We start from the raw sequence: 9,209 nt of genomic DNA on the forward strand, positions 1-9,209 counted from the left end.
TTTATTCTGCCAACAAGCTTTAAAATATGAAGGAAGCAGATGATGTTCTGTCAAAATATAAATTCCCCAAGTTGACTCAAGGATAAGTAGCATGCCTAAACAATCCAACATCTATAAAAATTAAAATATACATACTAAAGCTCTACCACTAAAATGACACCAGATTCAGGAGGTTTGCAAGTAAGTGTGGTCTCTGAATTCAGTGACAGTCATCCCATTTCAAAATACAGAGGGAAAAACAGGGGGCTTCCTAATCTGTTTTACAATTCCGTCGGAATACTAATGCCAAAACTTGATAAAGACATTCCAAAAGAGAAAGTTAAAGTGCCTACAATTAATAAAAATTAAAATCTGAAACCATATAGTAACAAGTCAAAACTAATAATGTGTTGAAATATTTATATTACCAATTTTAAGAACTATACTAGTATAATGTATTACAGTAACAAAGAAAAACATGTGATTACATAAAATGCCCCAAATAATGAGATATTGGAACAGGTATTCCTGAACTTTAAAAAACACTCTGAAAAATAAGAATAGTTTCTAGACATAATAAGTATATTAAACAAACCAACAAATATTGAGGAAGAGGACAAAAATAATTTGCAGAGGTTTTTGTCACAGGCCTGGAAAATACAAATTACTCAGCTGAAAAGCTATTGACCCTAATTAAAGAATTTAGTAAGTTAGGTAGATATAAGATAAATATATAAAATATTTAAAATTATTTCTGTATTAGGACGGATCAGTTCAAAGAGAAAATGGCGAAGGGGTGTATTACAACATATTTAAAACAATGACAAAACCTATAAATATATTTAACCATAAAGACAGGGCCTATTTAAAATATGTAATAAATGAAGAAAAACATTACAGTCCTGGGGTGTGAAGACAGAGAAAATTAATAGCGTCAAGAAGTCTATCATACCCAAGCTGATGCATAAATTTAATGTAATATTACTTAGAGTCCAAAAATATGATTATATTTTTGGTATGATGCTGAAATACCAGTTGGAACTAGATAAAATAAATAACTCTCAAATTCACCAGGAAAAGTAAATATACAATTTCCTAAGAAAATTTTTAACAAGAATAGTGATGAAGGGATTAACTTGCCAGATGTTAAATCCACCATAAAGCTGTGTAAACAAATAATTACGGTACAGAACAGCACAGGAGGGTACGGGCATGCCTCAATTCCTTGCACTTCACTTTGCTGCTCTTTGCAGGTATTTTGTCTTCTGCAAATTGAGTGTCTGTGGCAATCCTGAGTGAGGCAGGGCTCTATGAGCATCTTGAGTTTGATGGCGCCATTTTCCCAACAGCACGCACTCACTTCATGTCTCTGTGTCACATTTCCGTGATGCTCTCAATATTGAAAACTCTTTTGTTATTATTATATCTGTCACGGTGATCTTTGACCAGTGATCTTCGATGTTGCTATTGTCATTGATTTAGGGCACCGCCGACCACGCAAATGTCAGAGGGCAAACATGGTCAGTGAGTACTGTGTGTGTTCTGACCGATCCACACACTGCCGCTCGCCCAGCTCACTACCTCTCCTCAGGCCTCCCTGTTCTGTGAGACATAACAATATTGAAATTAGGCCTATTAACCTGACAGTGGCCTCCCAGCATTCAAGTGAAAGGAAGAGTTCACTGATGGGGCAAACTTTATTGCTGTCTTATTTTAAGAAATTGCCAAGCCACCCCACTCTGTGACCACACTCTGACCAGTCAGCCACCATCAATACAGAGGTAAAACCACCAAGAGAAAGATTATTAGTTACTGAAGGCTCAGATATGGCTAGCAATTTTTAGCAGTAAAGAATTTTTTAATTTAGGGAAATACATTTTTTAGACATGATGCTGTTGCATACTTAATAGACTACAGTATGGGATAAACATAACTTTTACATGTACTGGGAAACCCAAAAATTCATGTGACTCACTTTATTGTGAGACTTATTGTGGTAGTCTGGAGCCAGCCCAGAACATCTCCGAGGTGTGCTTCTAGATCAACTGAAGTGTATTCAGAAATTTAGCATTTAATAACACAGTACTTTAATTCAGTGGGAAAAATGTATTCTTTTAAAAATTGGAGTTGGGACTAGTGGCTAGCCACATAGGAGAAAATAATGTTAAGTCCTAAAGTAAATGTCAGGGATAAGGAAATAAATGAGGAAAAATACATAAATACATTTTAAATAGTAAAACATTTTCATAACCTTGAGATGTAGATATTTCTAAACAAGAAACTAGGATGTTATAAATGGGACAACAGAGTATTAACCACATACAGAACGGGAATTTCTGTATAGCAAATGAAACTATAATCAATGTGAAAACACAGTAAAATAGTGGGACAAAGCACTAATATTCTAATATAATCCATCCATTTCTAGGGTATTAGATGAATGGAGAGGAAAACAATCATTTCTTGTTTTATGTTTTTTAAGTGTTGAGATTATGGGTGACTTTTACTTTTTGAGATTATTCTGTAATTTTCAAATAAAACTAAAAATAATTGCATTGGAGGAAGAAGCCGAATTATGGTAAATGAAGGACTCAAAGGGAATCGAAGTAGGAGGAAATAGTGACAGGAAGCATTGAAATAGTGAAAGTGAGGGAAGTTACTTCTTAAGTTGTGAAAATGTTTATATTTAAAAGAGAAAGAGCCAGTAGAAGAGAGAAATGAAAGATACAAGAGGGAGGGAATGGGAACTGGCAGAGAGGGGTTGGGAGGGATTTTACCTTAAGATAAGGGTGATGCCTCTTCCTCTGAGACTATGAGAAGAGATAGGATCTGCCATGTTTTAAGTTCTAAGGGAGTTTTAAGGGAGACAGGCAAGCTTTAGGGGAGACAGAAGAGAATGCCTTTCTGATGATGATCTCTATTTTCTCTTTGAAGAGGGAAAGACCATGAACACATTGCTGGCTGAGAATGAGAAGAATGAAAGGGATAGAATTCCTAAAGAAAGCGGTATATTTTAAAATAGCTGCTGTGGGAAAAAAGCAAACAAGCTGACCAAGAACAAGTAAGGTTTCTGGGTTATGTGGAAGGCCTGGCTGGAGTTTGTGTTATTGTCAATCTGACTGGTTGCATAGTTTTCTCTATGTAGTATTCCTAAGACAGACAGCAGAACACCAACCCCAGAAAAGGCATGCACCTGGAGTGAAAGACTGATTGGGTGCAAGGGAGGAACTGGTAAGGATTAAGGACATTACTATGATTATCAGCCAAATTTAGGCCTGGTGGGAAAGAAGTGAACACAGGAGGACCAGAAAAACCAAGGCAGTGGCTCCCAAACTTTATTCTAAAGAGGGATCACCTCCTGAGGAATCCAAGGAACATACTCTAAAAAATGTTAGTTTAAAAGGATAGAGGTACACAGAAGAAGAGACTTGAGGTTTCAAAGAGTCAAAAAAAAAAAAGGGTATAAAGTTCCAAAGGAAAAGTGAATATGCATGTGGCTTTGACCTTGGGGCATTTGCAGCAGAGGAAGGGAATTGGAGTTTGAGTTTTTTCAAATGCTGCTGCCAGCTCTCCTTCTCTGCCTTAATCCTCCATTAAAAAAAAAAAAAGTTAAGATGGTATTTTTTTTTCACCTGGTATTTAGTTAGCTAAGGGTTAAGTTCCCTATTGAGAAGTTTGAGATTTTTTAAGCCTACAAAAAATTTTTTAAGCCATTTGAGCCTCAGAAATGGCATAGTATACACAGGAGGCTTTCCACCCTATCAGTTTTCATCATTAGAGAGCAGGTGGGGTTTTGTTTGTTTGTTGTGGTTTTACTTTTTGAAATATTGTTAATTGGGGCCTATAATGGTTAATTTATGTGTCAACTTGACTGCACTAGTGGATGCCCAGATAGCTAGTTAAACATTATTTCTGGTTGTGTCTGAGGGTGTTTCCAGAAGAGATTAGCATTCGAATACGTAGACTGAGTAAAGATACCATGCCCTCACCAATGCAATGACCATCATCCAATCCACTGATGGTCTAAATAGGAGAAATGGTGGAGGAAGGGCAAATGTGCTCCCTGCTGGAGCTGCGACATCCATCTTCTGCCCTGGGACATCATTGCTTCTGGTCCTCGAGTCTTTGGACTCAGACTGCATTATCCTGCCAACTTTCCTGTTGTCCAACTTGCGGAGAGAAATCATGGAGCTTCTCGGCCTCCATAATCATGTGAGCCAATTCCTATAATAAATCCTCTTGTATATATGCACGTATCTTACTGGTTCTCTTTCTCTGAAGAACCCTGCATAATACATTAAGTAATAGCTCTAATACCGAACTAAGTGCGGCAAGGACTATAAAGAAGTAAACATCATTATATAGTCTTCAAGGAACTTAGAGTTCAGTCGGTAGGGCCAAGGAAGCAAGAAATAATGATGACTATGTAGTTAGATTAGTCAGAGAAAACTACTACTACTAACTCCTATTTATTGATTCATTTCATTTATTCCCTCATTGTAAACACTTCCTGAATTCCAAATGGCAACAGATGGTTATGCTAGCTAGGAATGTTCATTCTTATCAGAACCTCACTAATTTTAATAGCACTTCACTAATTATTCAGGAGGCACCTAATTCATCCTTTGCCTTTGAATTGGCATTTTCCTTTTTCCCTATTTTTTTAATTTCCACTTTCAGAGACTTACAGGTAGTTGTGGAATGTGGCTTCCCTTTTCAGAAATTCCAGTGCCAGCGTTGTTCCGCAGAACAGCAATTCCCAGGCTTTGATGTTTTAGTTTAGTGGTGACCATTAATAATTACACTTGTTTTCACAATGAGAAAATTGAAGTCATTTCGGCACTGGGTCAAGGTTACATGATGAGGGCACAGACCCCATCCCTGAACTCACTAACAAACTCGAACCATAATTTATGAGCAGTGGTTGAGCCAGGAGAAGAGATGGGGCCAAAGTCTCACCTTTACCATTTAGAGAACTTGCCAAACAGACTTTAACCCTTTTGACAATGACCCCAACTCCCTCATTTCTCAACGTGGAATTATATGCAGCTTATTTTTCTTTTCTTGCTTGAAGTATTAACCCATGTGATCAGGGGCACTGGGATTGTCAGAGTCTCCATATCATACCAGTTTCACCTGCATTTGTCTCCGAGTTCAAGGATTCCTTTTTCCTTTATTTAACCCACTGAGGAAACATGAGCCAGCTAACATCACCATGGATCACCCTGACTACATGTTCTTGCTCCAGAATTTTGTTTGAGGAAATCCTAGCATCTCCAGCCATCCTTCAGAATTCAGTCCTTCTCACTCTTTTCAACACCTATGGTCCCGTCACTGATTACAGGAATAGACAATACAAAATAAAGCCCAAAACAAACAGTTTTGCCCTATACTTAATTTTCATAGACCCTCCCCCCAGATTTCCTGTCTCATCTAAGAGGGAAGTAGAAATAGCAAAGATGCAACTGTGAAAGTCACAGTCCAAGGACACAGCCCACAAGACTGAGGTTAATAATAATATTATAGAATGCTTCCCCACCCCCACACTTTGCACCCACCACTGCCACCGATGGGTCTTCAGTACAACAGTGGCCAAAAGCTGAAAGGGCTACAAGATGCAGAATCTCTCCAATGAGGAATACTTAGGGAAGCCCAAAGTTAATGCGGGAGACAAAAACAAGGAGGCAGGAAGAATTTGAAGCTCCTGGTACCAACAGCTACAGCAAACATTAAATATAACCGAACTTGCACCATTAATTTCCCTGGTTCTCAGGCCTTTGCATTTGGACTAAACTATACTATCAGCTTTTCTGGGCTTTCAGCTTGCAGATGGCAGATGGTGGGACTTCTCAGGATCCATAATTGGATAAGCCAATCCCTCATATCCTCACAATAAATCTCTGGATATATACATGGAGACAGAGAGGTGTGTGTGTGTGTGTGTGCGCGCGCGCGTGCGCGCGCACGCACGCACACACAGGTTAGGGAAAAAACTCAGTTTATGGTTCTTTGCATGGAAAATAATACAATAATTAAGAATAAACTGTTTTGGATGCTTACAACTGTAAACCTACTTTTGCCCCACCCTACATACATTGCATATCTGAAGAGACTTGGGAGTTCTCTGGAGAACTCTGACTAATACAGAGACTCCTACTTTCAAGTAATAGTCATATTAAGGACAAATCTATAGTGCAATATAGACCAGGACATGTGAGAGGTGCTATAAATTAGTAGGAGAGAATTAAAATTTTCACAGTCTAAAATTCAGGGTGTCAAACTCATTTTCACTGGGGGCCATGTCAATCTCACAGTTGCCTTCAAAGGGCCAAATGTAATTTTAGGACTGTATAAATGTAACCACCCCTTAACTAGGGGCAAGGAGCTCGGCACTGCCACTGGGCAGAAACAATGTGCTGGGCCGCATAAAACAAGGCGGAGGGCTGGATTCGGCCCATGAGCCTTGTGTTTGCCACCTGTGGCCTAAAAGAATCCCAAGGATTTTTGGAAGATCATCTAGTCTACTTCCTGATTTTTTCACCCCTTGGTACATCTAAATACCCATCATTGGTAAACAAAAGGTTATTAAATATCAAGCCCCCACTTGCTAAACAGAAATTGAAACCACACCATTCTAAAACATTACAATCAGAGAAGTAACAACCCAGATGCCTAAGATAAAGCACTGCCATCCTTTTGGAAATTTAAAGATTTCTATATCTTCTTGAGGTGTCTATTCTCTCCAGCCTGCTTGGAGGTGATGGCTTTATGGAGGTAAAACAAACAGGACTATTAGAGTAAAATCTTCCCCAAGGACAGTTGGCCTAGTAAAATCAATCTCTCTAAAGCCCTGGGAGTGAGAAAAGTCCTGACTTTCCTTAACCACTTTTGCAGCTCTCCACAGAGCTTTCTGGTTCTCCCCATGTGCAGAACACTTATAGGAAGAATTTTCTTTCCTGTATATTTAAATAATAATGCATAGATATTCCAAAATTTTGTAGGAATATAAGCAAATTTAGAGTAAAAAGAAATAGTCATAGTTTTTTTTGGGGGGGTGGTTTTTTTTTTTTCTTGGTTAACATATACCAAGCACCTTCTATGTGTCTGGCACTACAGCAAGATGAGAAAGGATGTGAGGCATTGCTGTGAATGGAGCATTGTCAAGGAGAGATGCAACATGTAAATATGTACTATTTCAGTCAGAGTCCAGTGAGGAAAATAGAAACAACCACAGGTATTTCAACAAAGAAAATTTAAAAAGGGAATTTGTTGCACAAATGATAGAAGCATTGGTAAAACAAAGAGCGGTGGTACAGCAACCCAGAGATTAACCAAATCAGGAAGCCACTACCATAGCTCAAAGTGGAATGACAGCAGATCAGGTATTAAGAGAAAACATGCAGCCCCTGCTGGAAACTGGAAAAACAGTCTCAGGAGCAGAGGAAGAAAGGGAGACTGACAGAGAGGGATTTCCATTCCTCTACACTCCATTCTCTCCGATTTGGTTTAACGGGTTAGTAAAAAGAGCCAGAGAAATGGAGTTTGCAGAAGGGCGAGGATAGACCTGAGAACAAACAGAAAATAATTGGTACATGAAACAATGGTCCTTGTAACTGAATCCAAGGTGTCCCATGTTGGCATTGCAAAGCAAGCTTCTAGGAGCCCTGCATTTGCAAGAGAACTCCATAGCCATGCAAGCCTCCTAAAGACCAGATTGCCTGTCCAAATTTGGTTATTGACACAGACCCCAGCCTGCAGGATCTGGTGTCATGGCTGCAATATGCAAATACACACGGACTACAGAAATCCTGTGGAGAAAAAGGGATGGCATGGCCACTCTCTAAGTGAGAGAAGGTGAGAGGGCTAGAGAGAGCCAACCCCTCCCTGCCTGGACAGAATTTTATTGCTTTTCTGGGCACATTACGTCGAGGATGGTCCTCATTTACTATGCACAGGTTCACCACAGGTGATTACCTTTTAAGGATAACAAAGGACAGAATACTGCTAATTACTTCAAAGAGAAGGATGTTACAGCTCAAGGGGGAAACTGCTCACACTCCATACTTGGGTGGTTTAGCATAGATTTTAGGAAGTTAAAGATACTCAGTAAACATTTGCTGCCTCAGGGTGAGGGAGTTTTAGCAAGAGCAAGTCTCATAGCAGTCTAGGTACAATGCAGGCCTGATTTCCCACAGGAGAACCTATCCATGGGCGTGGGTCCTGCCCACCAACCTCTCTCCCCACTGGCTTTTCCAAGTGGGGGCTGAGCCACATTTCCCACACTTGGAACAGTTCCCCACAGGTTATGCCTTTTCTATATATCCCATCAGCTCTTATATACTCAGCTGGCACAGTTGACAAAGTTTGACGCATGTTCATTAGTGATTTCCAGGTGGTGAATATTTTGTCTTTCATACATAAGTCTCTCTCTCATACCGCATAGTATTTCCGTCTGCAACCAACATCCATCTCCTACACCCCCTTCTACTCTAGAGAGTTAAGATTTGTATGTAGTTTAGACAACCCATATATTTAGATATAGTGTAAGCATGTATTTTAAGAGACTAGCCTAAGATGAGGCTTCATGGAAAAAAAAACTTCTACGGCCAAATAAGTTTGGAGAAATCATATGTTGTTTTTCTCTTAGAGATTTGTAATGCAGGTAGGTTGATTTAAAGACTCAGAGAAGTCCTCCAGGCTTTCCCAAGTTCATTAAACACAAAACACTTTTGTTCTTGTGCTGCTTATTAATACCCTGTGGCCAGACTTTGATAAGCACGGATTCAGATCATGTCAGCACGACGTCAGACTCAGCATCAGTGGCATGTATTTTTCAGGGCATTGTGTGAGGCACTGCTGGGGAGATTGGACTGTAAGATACAATCTATTCCCACCGATGACTAGAATAAGGTTGAGACAGAACATATAAATAAAGCGATAAATAATAATTCAAGGCAGCATGGCGTAAGTACCAAACGGGTGGTCCAAACACAAAGTGCAGCAAGGGTGTGCAGAAGGCAGAATTGTTACACGTTGCGTGGTTTGGAAAGTTTTAGGAGATACAAGACTTGGGTTAATCCTTGGGGAAAACACACACACACACAGATGTGGATGGCATATTGGAAAAAATAAGAGGACCAGTTAAGAGTTGCTCAAGTAGGTAGGATCAGAGTGTAACACATCTTCAATTTCTACAATAAAGATCTGGATCATCAATAAGGAGCATTATC

The sequence above is a fragment of the Desmodus rotundus genome, chromosome 10 (genome assembly GCF_022682495.2).
Source record: "Desmodus rotundus isolate HL8 chromosome 10, HLdesRot8A.1, whole genome shotgun sequence".
Lineage (NCBI taxonomy): Eukaryota > Metazoa > Chordata > Mammalia > Chiroptera > Phyllostomidae > Desmodus > Desmodus rotundus.